A 16,930-nucleotide genomic window follows, 5' to 3' on the forward strand; every position below is an offset into this window, starting at 1 on the left:
GTGCTATCGCTGATCTAATCTGGTTATCCTTACTGCTGATTTTACCAATCCATGGCCTATTTTCTGCTTCCTGCTTTGGCTTTGACTCAACCGCGCTCTTCCTCTGTTGGTATAAATCTGTGGGTAATCACTTTTAATTTTTTTTATTTTGGTGGAAGCTCTTGTATAGAACCACTTTCCTTCTTATTGTTTTTGATAGACTTTTGTGCTTAAAAAATGAATCTATGCTCTGATACATCTTGAATATGTGAATTCCAGCTTTCGCGAACCACTACTGGCAACGTACTGCTCCTCTGTGACATCTCTGCAACGACACTGTGACGCTAATTTCCCCACCTCACCATCGGTGTTTTACCATTATTGGCTTTCCTCTACTGCAATCTATGTTGCATGCCTCGGCTGTACACCGTTGAACACGGTTGGTTTTGCTCTGCTGCAAGTTCATCACCAGCTTCAACTACTCCAGCACCGACCACACCCGTTGCCCACTCAACGCGACGTGGGTGGTTGCCAACTTCTTTCCGACACCATTGTTGCCTCCGGCCTCAACTTGTTCAATGTCGACCACGCACGTTCGCCCACTCAATGCAACGTGTGTGATCTTGTTGATTACAGTCTATAAAACCTCTCTGATTTCAGCTTAAATTTCCAACATCGGCTTCGAACTTCACTCCCTCTAACGGTCCAAATTTGTGAGTATGAAATTCGGCTCCCTCTTCCGAATATAAATATATTTAAATATATATAAATATATTTTTGTGGCAATGTAGAGGGCTCAAGCAATCTGATAAAAAAATCTGAATCTGAATATGGACTCAATTTTTGTGGCAATCCCAATGACATTTTTTTTTAGCTCAAGCACTGTGATTTTGGCCATATGAAAACATGCATTGGCACTTGAAACCTTATTAAGGGGCTTGGCTTGAACATAATTTGTTGAACTTTATCACTGAGAAAAGGCCGAATATAACTTGTTGACTAGTATTTGAGCTCCATTTTTGACATGGAGAGAGAAAACCCTGGGCTTATGAATATGGACTTTAGAAAGGACATTCTTGTAATTTGCATAACGATCCACTGAATCTTGAACCCAAAATTCAAACTTTGTAGCTTTGCTGTTGATGTATATATATATATATATATCACTCCATGTTTGATAGTATTGAAAGGAGTAGAACAAACAAAAAAAATTTGTTGCTGTTGTTGTTGTTGATGCTCGATGGAATGATTTCAATAATGAAACTCATAATGATGAATATAAATTTTGTTATCAAGTATTTGATCATTTGAGAGAGATAATGAAATATTCTAACCATATATATTTGACCAAATAATACTCCAGCACTTTGAATCTTGTAAACACTTTACTTGAAATAATTACGTCATGATAACTCTTAGAACCATATATGGTCATTCATCAGGCTAGTGGATACCTCGAGAAAATGAATTGTTGATGACATCCGGGGTTGAATTTGTTGATGAACCCATCATGTTGCATGTAAATCTCATTATCAAATAACTGATTGTTGCGACCCTTAGCATAGTAGACATCGTGCCTGAATTCTTTGTGTAAAAAAATTCCTCGTAGAATTTGTTGAATTCATGGATTCTCTGAGAAACGAATAGTTGATGCCGAAATTTCATTCGAATGTGTTGCTTCAACTCCAATATTCTGAATTTTAATACGGTTAACTCCTTGCTATTTATACCTGTTATTTCAGCCATATGTCTTCTCGAAAGAAATTCGTTGTCCCAGGGTCATCAGAACCGGCTCTCATGAAAGAGAGGGATGTACCTCCGGCGTCTAAATAGGGGAAATCTCCTTATTTTGATTAGAAGGACCCCTTTTGGCGGGAAGCTACCTCCACCACTTCTCTTCTGACTCCGAAGGGAGCTCCATTATGTCTCACTGAGGACACTGACTCTGAACATGAGGCCCTTATTTCTCCTTCTTCGGTGGTACGCTTTAGGATTGAGCGAGGGGACTTTCCATACTGCTCTCCTCAGTTCAAGGCCTTCTCAAACCCTCCTTTTGGTTGGCAGGAGTGGGTCGATGATGTCCTCTCAAACAGGAGCCTCTATCAGCGGCTTCAGGAGGCCCGACTATTGATTCTGGTGAAAATATCTCGATCCCTAGCCATCCGTCACAACAATGCCAGCCTTGAAGCCATGGCTCTTCGGTGGAGCACCGAGACACACACCTTTATACTTGGCCAGCATAAGATGGGGCCCACTCTCGAGGATGTGTTCATGCTGCTGCGTCTAGAAGTGACTGGCCCTAATGCCTTCTACCCTGAGCGGACACCCCCCGAGGATGATTCTTTGATCCAATCTCTAAAGCTAAATCTTCAAGCTTGTGGCCGATGGAGTTCTGTATTTGATGGTTCAGCGAGGAGGACCAGTCGAGTAAGGACAGACCGTGCCTCCTATACCGCATGGATCCGCCACTTCTTCATGGATCTTCAACCCTTAGCTAGAGATGCTGACCCCGATTCTCGGGAGTATAAGGCCGGCCCAATGTATGCGTCTAGGCTTTATTTCCTGGGATTTCTGGCTTGCTTCCTTTCATTCTTCATTCTTCCGAGCACAGCTCCGGATTCTCTCAATCCCTTTGTCTTCCTCTTGGCAGTTAGGCACTTCAGAGGGGATCGGATTCCTTTGGCTCCGCTATTTCTTGGGAATCTCTATTACCGGCTGGATCTACTACATCGAGATATGGTTCGTTTCGTGGGTCGATATGAGCCTGTCTCCTTTATTCACAGCCAATTCCTGCTTTGTTTCTTCTTCGAGAGGTTCCCCAAGTTTGCCCCTACCCCGACTGTATTCGAGGCAGACGTTCTTCGGGAGATAGTGGATAAAGATGGCATCTCCGTGCTCGGTACTGATGGGTCTCGGACATTTGAGAAAGCGAAGTCTTGCCAGCCATTGATTACACGTTGGTCACGTACCATTTCCACCTTATCCTTGAATACTCTGGTGGATGATCCCCCGTGCTTTGTGGCACGGCCGTATGTATGCCCACCGGTGGGTGTGGCCACACCGTTTATCTATCATGGTTTCTCCCGCTTGGTGTCCTTTCCTTTGCCGAAGAACATCCCTGCACCCTTTGTTGATATGCTGATAATGATCTGTCCGAGTTCATTACTGGTATGGCATGAGGAAGGCATTGATAGTGCCGTTTATAGACCTGACCGTGTAGCATGTCAATTCGGGTTTGACCAATGTGCTCTGAGGCCAGCACCTCCTTTGTTATCATTTTCAGAGAGCTACAGGCGCTTCAGTCGCTGACTTGTACACACCGTGCTTCCTATATCCAGCTCTTTGACGATGCCAGGCTTGAGCCGAGTAGGGGGTTTCACCCCCTCTTTCAGGCGATATTGGCGGAAGACTATCGATGCATTTATTGTATTTGTGCAGAGCAGACCGACCACATGCTTGCCTCCGCCGATCTACAAGAAGGACTCTTCTCTTCGGCTGCCTGAGAGCCGAAAATCTGATCACATGTACGAGAGTTTCTTTACCTCATCTGCTCCGACTGACCCTCCGGCTCGGGCGTCTGCTTCTAGTTTGGCAATTGCTTCTCCAGAGCCAGTCCCTTTGAATAAGGCCTCTGGTCCTCGGACGACCCACCTTAAGAAGATGGCTCATAAGAGGGCTTCTGATGCCAGTCCTTCCACTCCTCACCTTTCCAAAAGGCACCATCAGGTACCCGAAATTTTTGATTTGAAGTTACTTTCCTTCTTGTGACTATACATTCTTAAATGAACACTTTTTATTTGCCCTTGTTGTGTAGGACCCTGCGGTTGTTGACGTTCTCAGTACCGTGGCTCCTGGCCATGCTGCCTCCCCTAGGCCGGACTCAGACTTGGACGACACCCTCCCCTTGTCTGCAAGACTTGTAAAGATGCACACCCCTTGTATAGCGGTTATAGATGATGATAATGATGATGAGGCTGAGTCCTCCGATCATTTTTGTGACCTTATTCCACGCATGCGGCGTCACTGCCCTACCATAGCTGAGGATAAGCACTATCTTGGTGACAAGGTTATTGGGGCTCACCGTTCTGATGTTGAGATTGCTGGAGGGACTGATGCCACAAAAATTGATGCCGCAGACCATGCTTCTCGAAGCAATGTAGAGATGAGGTGCACCTCTGGGAATGGTGTGGAGGTAGATGTGCTAGAAATCTCTGGGACTCGCTCTGGCACTTATGGTGATTCTCATCCTCCGGCCCTCCTTCTTTCTTCAAGGATGACTGCTACTGTTCAGGCTTTATCAGACATTGAGATCGATCAGGTGCTCCCTGTCCAGCCAAGTGACTTTGTTGATGCTAGGAGTCCTTCAGTTGCCCTGGCTTTGTATAGTGATTCTCCCTCTGGTAATCTTTCTTTTTAAAGTTTGTCATGTACTTCTATTTGTGAGAAATCTTTACTCAAATGGCTTTACTGTTCCCTACCCCTAATAAGACTTCATTATCTTTTCTTCAGTGTTAGCTGCTACCGGGGTCCTTCATTCACCTGCCTCGGACTCTGCTCCAGTGTTAGCTGCTACCGGGGTCTCGCCTTCACCTGCCTCGGACTCTGCTCCGACTCTCTTTGTGACTCCTCATGGTTCTCTTTCTCAATGGGGGACACCTGCCTTTGAGACGACTGCTAGAGGTTCTTCATCGCCAGTGCCTTCAAGTATTTTGGATTTGAATCTCAGTGATTTCCACTTTGATAGTGATGTTTTTGGTCTTTCCCCTTATCGCTCCGCATTCTCAGGCTCGGGACCTCTGCCGGGAGTTACCCCTCCAGGTGGTTCATCTAACCCGATAGACATTGGGGGGATTCCTGAGACTAGCAGCTTTTCGGCCCCAATTCCTCCTTCGGCTTCTGGCAAGGTGTCATTTCTCTATTATTGGGTAGCTCCTGAGTTTGCTTCAGTTCTACAGCTTGTGTATTCGAGTTACCCGGAGACCTTCGCTTCATTTGCTTGCCAATGTCCACTCATTCAAACTGTTCTTCTCGAGTCTTTTGCCACTATCTTATACAGCTTGGACAGGCAATGGCTGTGTGACCTTAATGGAAAAGTGGTCAAGACAGCGTATCAGGGGATCTCTGACATGGAACGTCACCAAGTGGACTTATCATGGCTTCGGAAACGCCTGGATATAGCTTCTAACGCCAGTCATCGGGTGGAACTTTTGTCTGTGCTTGCCTCTTATCGGACCTCTATAGATAAGACAAAGGCAACTCTTCGCGAACTTGAGTCGGGCTATGCTCGGGCCTTGGAGACTTTAGAGGCACACTCTGCTGTTTGTCCCCCGGATGTAAATGTGACGGGCAGCTTCTTCGAGGGTGTCTTTAGGAGAGATTGAGTTTTTTTTTTTTTGTATTACTTTCTTGCCCCTTTCGATGAAAATGTTTTATCTAGGACAATGCAATAAAATGAAAAAATCTTTGCTGTTTGGATATTTTCGCATTGCTTTCTCATTCTACTTGATAAAATATTTATTTCGAATGATACAATGGAAAGAACAATCATACGCACATGTTTATATAAGCTGAAATATTCTCATTAATTCTTCAACTTTCTTGGCAAAAGTATAATAGATTCACTGCAAGTGATGGGATAAAACATGCACCATAGAGAAAACCAACTTCTTCATAACGTAAGGGAAATACAACTTTTAGACAAAGTAAGAAAATGAAAATGAATTTCAACATAGATGAGTCTAACTATGGGTAGTAATGCTTGATAAACTTTGCATTGAGCGGGCCAGTTCGGAAGCCATCTTCAACCCTTACAAGCTTGTAGTACCCGCTTGAGCTCGCCTGAACCACCCTGTAGGGCCCTTTCTATTTTGGAGAAAACTTGGGCAAAGGCTGTCCTCGTATGATTGGGTCTACAATCTTCCATACTAGATCACCTTCTTCAAACTTCCTTGGTACCACAGTCTGGTTATAGGCTCGGGCGATGGACTCATGATACCTTTCCATGACTTTTGCAGCTCTGTCATGCTTTTCCTCTAATGCTTCCAATCTGGTGGTTCGAGGCTCCAATACCATCCCCGAGGCGAGAGCCATCCGAGCAGATGGTGTTTCCAACTCTATAGGTAACACTGCCTTGGACCCATACACAAGGGAGTAAGGAGTTGCTTGAGTCAACTTTCTCTTTGAAGTGCAATACGCCCATAGGGCTACTATCAACTGTTCGGACCAAGTCCCCCCAAATTCATCCATCAGCTTGCTCAGAATCCTTATCAGTGTCTTGTTTGTGGCCTCCGCTTGCCCGTTCCTTTTTGGATAGTAGGGTGTTGATTTGTGATGCTTCACTTGGTAAGTCTCTAGGAGGCTCTTCACATATTTGTTTATGAAGGGAGTGCCGTTATCCGAGAGGATGGTGTTTGGTACTCCAAACCGGCAAATGATATTCTCCTTGATGAAGTTCGCGACTGCAGGCCCCGTAGTGTTCTTCAGAGGAATTGCTTCGACCAACTTTGTGCTCAATTCTGTGGCTGCGAGAATCCACTTGTACCCCTTAGAAGGTGTGGAGATGGGCTCTGTCAGATCAAAAGCCCAGGTATGGAACGGCCATGGCATTCGGATGCTATCCAGGTCTACGGCTGGAGCATGGATCAAATTTCTGTGTTTCTGACAAGTCTGGCACTTCTTCACACGATGGGATGCATCTGACTCCATGGTTGGCCCATAATACCCAAGGTGTATAAGTTGCTTGAACAGCTGAGCCCCTCCTTGATGCTCAATTTGGTGGGCTCTTCTGAGAACTAGATCCGACTCCTCCTTGGAGAGACACCTCAGGGGAGTGCCCTCAATGCTTCTTCTGTAAAGCTTGTTCAGATTAAGAAAGCACCTCCTTGCTCTCCTCTTGAGGTGTGTAATGTCCCTCGGGCTCTCAGGTAGTGTCCCCACTCTGAGATAATCAATGTAAACTTGTCTCCAGTCAGGGGTATCAATTTCAAAGCAACTCTAATCCTTCTGGATGTATGACTGACACTTGGGGCATTCTTTCTGTAGTTGATTCAAGGCCTTCTCTATCTCAGACCAATAATAGCCTTGTCTTCGGATCCTTCTGTACAAACTGATATCCCCATCCCCGCAGGATTTTTCATGAATCTGTTGTAGTTGGAAGCTTGCTTCTTGTTGGCCAACATACCGGCCTAGGAATCCGGTACCTCATCAGAAGTAAAGTTCACCTTGAATTATTATGAATTGGCAAGCTTGGCCATAGTCAGTTTTCCAACTTTGCTTCTAAGTTGTTCGAGAACTTCTCCTCTCCAATCCTCCGGAAGGTCTTTGTCTTCGGGTATTATTGAATGTTCTGTTCTCTTCTTGATAACAATTGTCACCTCCTCCTCTGGAATGTCAACTCTTGCCCCTAATGTTGCGAGGGCATCTGAAAACTTGTTGTCGGAGCGAGGCACATGCTCTATTTCGACCTTTTGAAATTTGTCAAGAAGCCTTTGGACTGTTGTTCGATATGTGGCCAAGGCAAGCTCCTTTAAAATGAACTGTCCTGAAACTTGCTTCACTATCAGCTTTGAGTCCCCCCAAATCCGAATCTTCTTGATACTGCGCTTCTCAGCTGCTATCAAGCCTAAGATAAGAGCCTCATACTTGACTTCATTATTCGAACAATGGAAATCCAGTTTATAAGACAAATATAACTTTTCCCCACTTTTTCTTGTAAGGACTATTCCGGTTCCTCCTTTCCCTCCGTCTGCTGTTCCGTCAAAGCTCAATGTCCAGAACCTTTCCTCGGAAGCCATAACTGGATGCACTTCTCCTCTTAATTCTTCATTCACTGGTTCATAGTTACCACTTGGAAATTGGGCAAGGAGATCGGCTAAGGCTTGGCTTTTGATTGCCTTGGGAGCTACACATGTGATTTCGAATTCACCCAGTGCTAACAACCATTTTGCCACCTTCCCGGTTAGAGCAGGCTTGGTATTGAATTGGATCACTTCTAGTAACAATCTGAATCTGATGTGCTAAGAAGTAATGTCTAAGCTTTTGGGGCGGTGAATACCAAAGCTAAACAATGTCTCTCTACCGGAGTATATCGGACTTCTGCTCCTCGAATCTTCCGGCTGATGTAATACACTGGGCGTTCTGCTCCATCTACATCTTAGACCAATAATGTCCCTATGGACTTGGGGGTTGAAGTTAGGTACAACATTAAAGGTACCCCGGGCTGCGGGGCTATCATGGTCTGAGACGAGGTCAAGGTCGCCTTGATTCTCTCGAAGGCCTTTTGGTGTTCTTGGTTCCACTCGAACTTGGCATCTCTTTTTAACAAAGAGCCGAAAGGGGCAGAGATCTTTGCAAGTGCTGGGATAAACCTTCGAATATAAGACACCTTCCCGAGAAACTTCTTTAACTCCTTCTGAGAGTGCGTGGGAGGCATTGCTCTGATAGATTTGACCTTGTCTTCATCTGCCTCAATACCATGCATGTGTACAAGAAACCTAAGGAACTTCCCAGCCGTCACCCCGAAAGCACATTTGAGAGGATTCATCCTCATTTTGAATTTCTGGCACCTCTTGAATACCTTCTTAAGGTCTCGGAGATGGTCCTCTTCTTTCTTGGATTTCACCACTAGATCATCAACATAATCTTCCACCTCATGATGGATCATGTCATAAAAGATTGTAGTCATAGCCCTTTGGTAAGTTGCTCTAGCATTCTTGAGTCCGAAAGGCATGACTGTATAGAAGAAGTTTTCGAGAGGTGTTCTAAAAGCGGTCTTTTCTGCGTCCTCTGTAGCTATCTTAATCTGATTGTATCCGCTGAATCCATCCATGAATGAGAACATCTGGTGCCCCGAGGTGGCATCCACGAGGGTGTTAATGTGGGGTCAAGGGAATTCATCCTTCGGGCAAGATTTCTTCAAATCTCGAAAGTCTACACATACTCTGATTTGACCATTCTTCTTCTTTACTGGCACTATGTTTGCTAACCACGTGGGGTACTGTATTGGCCGGATAAAACCAGCCTGTTGAAGTTTTTCAATCTCCTCATTTATCTTCTCTTCGAGATCTGGATGATATTTTCGAGCAGCTTGCTTAATTGCCTTGGAGTTTGGGAACACATTAAGATAATGGGAGACTAGGTCAGGATCTAGTCCGAGCATTTCTTTATATGACCAAGCAAACACATCTGAGTACCGGCTTATCAATTTTAACAACTATTCCCGCTTCTCTGGGCTAAGGCTCGAACTTATGAATATCGGCCTTGGAATATCTTGTCCATCACTCAGATCTATTTCAATAAGTTGTTCGGGCTGAGGCTTCGGCCCATCTTGCATGCATTCTGGAACCACTTCAGGCTTTATCACTATGTCATTGTCAGGAGGCTCTTCTTTTGACTCGGAGTTGGTGACTGAAGAAATCGACTCCCCGTACCTTCATAAATAGTACACCATCTTCCCCCCTTCTCGGACTTTCATCACCTTCCGAGAAATAGGTGGACTTTCTAGTCTAGAGATCGCCCGTTTACTTGATTCTGCCCTTGGCTCCTTGTCATCTTTGATATCCTCCCAACGAGGAATTTTGACCCCTCGAGGCTTAGAGGTGGTGGGAACTTCTTCGACAGCCAGTTCGGTGATGTAGATGGCATCAGAATAATGAGCTTCATGGATCTCGAAAGGCCTTTCTATAGCCTGAATTGTCATCGTCTTCTTTCCCCATTTAGCCTTAACACACTAATGATAACTTGATGGTACAGCCCCATATCTATGCATCCAGGTCCTCCCTAGAATGATGTGATAATTTGCCTCAGAATCGATAATATGGAACTTGGTGGCCAAGCGAATCTCTCCGACGGCTAAATCAACTGTTACGCACCTGATAGTAACTCTCATTTCTCCACTGAAGCCAGTGATGACTATCGACTGCTTCACAATGCATTCTTCAGAGATTCCGGCCTTTTCTAGAGTAGCGCGAGTCATAATGTTGATAGAGGCTCCACTATCTAGAAAGGCCCTTTTGAACTCAACCCCGTTAATAAAAGCAGTCACATAAAGCGGGCAATTGTGAGAAAAAGGATACTTCCGATCAACCTCGGAGAAAGTAATGGCACTAGATTGCTCTTTTGCCTTCCTCGGGATAGATCCCTCAGTCGACATGCATTCCTCATTGTGTGCCTCTGCTATATTAATGATAGACTTGGTGATTTCTATTCTTGCCTCCCTGGACAGTCCAAGCTGGTCGAAGAGTTGCTTGAACTTTACACAGTCTTGCAAGGTTTTGGCATAGTGATCCGGATCTTTGTCCACTCTTGGAGGCTCGTAGTTAACCATCTCCTCGGTCTCTTCAAAATAAGATGCTACATAAACATGGTGTCCTCCTCTTCCGTAGTACTCTTCTCATCCTTCTGGATCAAAGGGATCGTCGACATGAGTTGTGAAGGTTCTTCCCTCTGGATCGAGAGCACTTCCCTAGTAAACTTGCTCACCCTCGGGCTCAAGGATGTCGTCCAGATAATAATCATCGTCATTGAGATTGGCGATAGCCTCAATCATCGGGCCTTCATAAGCTATCATAGCAACATTCTTTCCCTTGTCTCGGTGCTGAGGATATGGTTGTTCTCGGATATCTTGAGTCCCTTGCTTTTTGAACCTCAATTCGTCTGCCTCGACTTTATCTCTGAAGATTTTCCTAAGAGTCCAACACTTCTCTGTCGGATGTTTCAATGTACGATGGTAGACACAAAATTCAGGGCTCTCACGGTCCTTTTTTTATGGCATTTCTTCGACATAAGGCAATTTTAGCTCTCCGTCAGCCACCCATTCCTTAACTAGAGCTTTTACTTCCTCAATTCCACATGGATAAGAAACATTCCCCTTTCACCATTATATTGCTTTCTCTTCTGGCCTCTATGACCTCCTCCTTGTGACTTTCGGGTATCTGGGGCAAAGGCAGCAACAACAATAGGTCCACGAGACGATTTGAAGCTAGTCTTATAACTGGCCTTAAATCCGGACTCCTGAGCCTGAGGAATGCTAATGTTCCGAGCTACTTCTATTAAAGCCGAGAAGGTGAGTAGCTTGTGATTAACTAGAAACATTTTGTACCTGCTCAATGCCCCTTCTAGACAGATTTGAACCAGATAACTCTCCTCAACTGCTTCATGGCAATTCGCGGCCTTGTCCTGAAACCTTTTGACGTAGTCAAGGATGTCTTCACTTTCTTGTTGCTTCTCTTTACACAATGTAAGTGTGGTCACCTTCTCCGCCACTTAAAAGAACATGGAATGGAATTTGTTAACCCTTTCCTCCCAACTTCGGACAAAGTTTGGGGCCAAATTAACATACCAACTATATGCTCGGTCAGTGAGGGACTTAGAGAATTCTCTCAGCCGGAGGACGTGATTTGAACCATGAATACCCAGAGTCTCGATGAATCGCACAACATGTTCTCGAGCATTTCCTTGTTTGCCATCGAACTTGATGAATTTCGGCACTGTATACCCCTCAGGGTATGGATAGCTCAACATCTCAATGGGGTAAGGTGGCTTGACATCCGGATCAGGTAAAAAGGGTAAAGTCCTCTTTCCCCGTTCGAGATCGAACATGGCTTGCACATTGGCGAGAGTGAGAAACTGTTGAGGGAGAGAGTTTGATGGTGGTATTCCCGGAACTTGGCTTATGGACCCAAAGACTGAGCTAGGGGCGACTTGGCCATTCTGGTGCTGCGAATTCATCATTGGTGAGGACATTTGACGATACTGGCCATCAGCGCCTATAGACAAGCCAGTCGGTGATGGGACATTGAATTGAGGCCCGTAGAGTCCACCGCACGGTGCTGCTATACTGGGTTGTCCTTACAAATTTGTTGTTGGCACCAAAGGAGGCCCGCCTGGTACTTGAGTAACATTTACTGGTGGCGTAACAAGATTAGGTACGGGCAAAGCTCCCTTTTGCGCCATCATGCCGCTTATATTTTCCTTGACACCGACAGTTGCCGGAGCGCCATTCATTACACCAGAACCTCCCCTAGTCACCATTGGATCTTGGCTTGGCATGCCATGGAGCCCGGGCATGGGCAAACTGCTGCTGCCTACTGCGGTTTGAGCATGTGTTACTGTGGCCGTGTTGCCATGAGCCATAGGCTGATTGGGGCCTACTTCTCCTTGGATTTGATTTTGCGCTCCAGCGGGAATAACTCCACCACCAGTTTGATTTCCGTTTGGTGCCGGTGCAAAGTTAGAACTCATCACCAACATGGTGTAAGTGAGATTTTGAAGAGTGGTAAGAATCTCCTGCTGAGTATTTTGAAGTCCTTGAATGGCTTCAACCAAAAGTGGTTGATCTCGAGCCATGGTCCTGTCATCACTACCATTAGAGGATCCTTGTAGATGAACTTCATCTTCTCCCGCCATCCTTGTTGGAGTTGTGTGGATTCCAGATCTCGTTGAGACCATTAACCAATCTGCCTCCCCAGTGAAGTCGTCAAATGTATGAAAGGGTTCAAGAAAGGAGTTGGAAAATTCGAAGATCTTCAAAGATCCTTGAAGAACAGCTTCGAATTCTCTAAAAGATGATGAGAGGCTTAGATTCTTCAATGGTCTCAACTCAAGAACACAAGAGTAAAGGAGATGATGGAGATAAGAGATTGGGTGAAGAAGAAGGCAAAATGGCTAGAGAGAGAATAATGGCAAGGCTCTCCCATGGATATCCCACTTTCACTCTCAAGGTTGATAATGGAGAAGGGAAATTAGTTCTTTCCCAAGAGTTAAAAATCTCCAAAATCCCTCTCTTGTAAAGCTATGGGTGGGTGCTATTTATAGGCACCTCATGATGTAGGATGGAGCCCATGTGCAAGGCACATAGGGAATATTCTCTCTAACCACCTTGTCCGAGGAGGTGACCTCTCCGAGGATGAGGAAAACCCTGAAAAGGAGATCAACCTCTCGGCGAACCCTTCTTCTTAGCCACACCTAACCAATGATCCCCAGTCATCCCAAAGGGTTAGGGGTAGTCCCAGAGGACGTCCTACCGCAAATATTGCCGAGTCTCAGGGACCCCCTAAATCGTGCCACCTCGACCCGGGTATAGGTTAGTTTAACCGAAGAGTGAATTTATCTCCACTCACCGTCCTCGGGATCGGGTCCTTTGTTCGAACTCCATTACGCCCATGGTTCAAGTACGTAGATCCCGGAAAGCTCCGAGTCCACAAGTGTTCTGGGACTCTTTAATGGAACGGCTTCTAGATTGTGTTTGAATTCGTTCGAAGCCAAGTGCTTCGGATCTCTAGGTTCATGGATCCAAACCCTTTCGAGTCTGAGCCTGAGTAAGTCTCTAAGTTCGTGGATCCGAACCCTTTCGAGGCCTAGAGTGATTCAGCCCGTTTTGATGGTGATTAATCCGGGCCCACCAATCTTGGACTTGCGATAAATTCGGGCTCACCAATCTCGGGCTATTGGGCCTAATTAATTTAGCGGACTCAAATTAGCCCCTCTTACATCACCAATGCAAAGTTGTAGAAGAACCACAAAAAATAATATTAAGAAGATCTCATAAGGTAAAGAGATTTATCATTTCGAACGATTATGTGGTATATCTATAAAAATCTTATTATAATATTGGGATAAGTAAATACTCGGTTTTATTGTCACAAGCCATAGCAAGTATTGATTCTATTAAAGGAATTGATGTCATGAATGATGAGTTGAAATCAATGGACCAGAATGAAATTTGGGATTTCATTGAATTGCCGAAGAATACAAAAACATTTATTGTTCTAAGGGCAATATAAAATGATATAGTGCTAGATATGTGACCAAAGATTTTACTCATAAAGTAGACATTGATTACAATAAGATATTCTTTTCTCACTTGTATCTTAAAGGGCTGATTTAGAATCATTATGGCATTAATAACTGATTATGATATTGAGTTGAATATATGTGAAAATTAATTTTCTGAAAGAGAGTTTAGATGAAGAATTTTGGGTAGATCAACTCAAAGGTTTTTCTATTGAGAAAAATAAAAATGTGACTTGCAAACTTAAGGAATCAATTTGTTGACTCAAACAAGCTTTCTAAAAATTGTATCTTAAGTTTTATGATACTATTTTTTCTTTGGATTTAAAGAAAATATTTTTGATTAGTGTGCATATCCAAAGATCAGTGGGAGCAAGTTTATATTTATGATTTTGTATATTTATCATATTTTGCTTGTCAATAATGTATGTGATGTATTGCACGAGTCAAGAAATTTCTCTTTAAGAACTTCGAAGTGAAATATATTACTAAAACAACCTATGTAATAGAAATTGAAATATTTGTAAATGAATCACATGAATTGTTGAGATTGTCTTAGAAGGTATATATATATATATATATATTAAAAGTTCTATAGAGATTCAAAATGAGAGAATATTCACATAAAGTTATCCATGTTTCGAAAGGAAATAAATCCAGTCTCATACAGATTTTTATAAAATCAATTAGAATGGAAACAATTCTTTATACATTTATTGTATGAAATTTAATACTCCAATAAGGAAGTGATAAGGTAATCACAAGGAATAAAAGATTACTTGCTCACATTTATGAAATCTGATAATCATGAATTGATTGGCTACTTAGATTCAGACTTTAGATGATATATTGAAAGTGAAAAATTCACTCTTGGTTCTTTGTTTCTTTTATGTGGAGGAGCAATATTAAGAAAAATGTAAAATGAACTATCGTAAGTATCCTTTATGAAAGTTGAATTTGTGGTGTGCTTTGAGACCACAATTTATGAATTGTTATTGCGAAACTTTATCTCAAGACTTGGGATTGTCAACTTTTATTGCCAAGTCCTTGAGAATTTATTGTGATAATTTTGCAGTTGTTTTATTTTCTTAGAATGATAAGTATTCTAGTGATGCTAAACACATATAATTGAAATACTTTGTCGTTAAAGAAGAATTTGAGAAACAGAAAGTGTCAATAGAACACATAAGTAGATAACTTTTAAGTGCAGATCTATTGATGAAAGGATTACTCTTAAAGACAATTAAGAAACTTGCCAATTGGGTCTTGAATGTAATCCATAACAGTTGTTTATGATTGATTGTGTTTGTTAACACATTGAGATCTCATTAATTGTGTTTCTTATATGTTTCCTGTTATGAAATGAGTACGTACATATATGAGAATGAATGAATGATAACAGGAATAGTCTTTCATAAAAAGACATTATCATTGGACCTGTTTATACTCTTCACTTAAAGGGCTATATTAAACTAGTTGCTAGTGTTATAGTACATGGAAAGGACTATGGTGTAGAACCGTCATGACTCACATTAGCGAATTATTTAATTATAGTATTATGATGATAACCAATTTAAATGTAATATTGAATTTGGTTTATTGCGCGCTTAATGTTAACCTTATTAAATCTTGATGTAAGTTATCATCTAGGCCAAGTGGGAGAATGTAAGACTAAATTAATTATTTAGTCATTATGTTGACCCACATGATATGGTAATATGAATTAGAGATTTGGCAAGATTACGATTCCATATTTTTGCTACAATTAATTGGTAAATAAAGAAGAGTGTTTTCCAAGTATCCTACTTTGATGGGAAAGTGGAATCATTGTTGAAAAAGGAAACTGGTCCTCTCTCTACCTATAAAAGGACATTCAGACTAACCATCAATGATTCTGAATTCAATGTATTCTGAAGGGGGTCAAGAGAGAGAAACCCTTTTCTACTAATATTATTATTAGGTTTATGTTCAATCAATTTTGGGTAGCTCGAAGGTTTCGCATAACTGATTCGGGTATGTTATTTATTTTCTGCATTATGTTATTATTTGTGAAAATCATGATAGTTTATTGTGGGAGCCAGAAAATAATATATATCAACTTATTAGGCTAACCCAAACAAGGCCTGCCAAGGGGCCAACTATTGGGCTTATTCAGCCCACCCCCATCTATAAAAGGAAGGCATCTCATAGTATATAGGTATGATCTTTTCTCTGCACTTCACAGACAACAGTCTTTACTATCTATACTTTTTATTCATGGATTCTAACTTCATCATCGGAGTATCCCTGGCCGGAAACCCCGGTTCGGTGGCATTAACCATATTTATCTCTTACAGGTTTAAGGAACTATCTTTGTTGAATCTCACCAACAATCTATGTGAGAGGATATTTTATGGTCTCACATTTATGATTTTGGCTTATGAAGGTTGTTATATGCATAACACCATAAAATTATTTGCAGCCTCTCCTCTTTCTCCATAATAACCTTACTTGATGATGAACAAGCCATTTTCCTTTGCTTTCTCTAGAACCAAACACAAACCTTGGAAAAGAAAAACAAAATAGAAACTTCCCCAAAGAAAACAACACACAAAAAGAGCAAAAGAAACGTTTCTCTGACAAAGACACGAACTCTTCCACCCACTGAGAAAGAGAAAGCGAGAGGGTACAGACAGGTATGTATATATATAGATGTAGATGTGTATATGTGAAGAAGAAGAAGAAAGGAAAAGAGTAAAGAGATCATGATGAAATCAAGGGTCACAGATATTTCGTGATCTTCTTGGGCCATTGGGATACGATTGCAAAGAGATGTTTCTATAACTGACACTTACACCCTTAAGCAAGGAGTTAATACCCTAGAATAAGCCATAACCCATGACATTTAATCCAAATCTACAAAATTCTGTTTGATTTTTGTTAATAAAAATAGATTTTTTTTAATAACTAATATCATTTTCTTTTTTCTCTCCACAAATTTTTCATCAACATTCTCATTTGTTCTTGTTATATATATGTATGATTTCTTGGATTAGATTTGTTGTTGATTTCTTAAAACTCAAGAAATCAAACCACTTATCAAACCCATTTAAGAAATCATACATATAAAGGCCTAAAACACCAAGCTTATGAGGACACTTACACTACAAGCATGCAATACAAG

Source organism: Camellia sinensis, chromosome 15, assembly GCF_055761805.1.
Source record: "Camellia sinensis isolate YWXY chromosome 15, ASM5576180v1, whole genome shotgun sequence".
In the NCBI taxonomy this organism is placed as follows: Eukaryota; Viridiplantae; Streptophyta; class Magnoliopsida; order Ericales; family Theaceae; genus Camellia; species Camellia sinensis.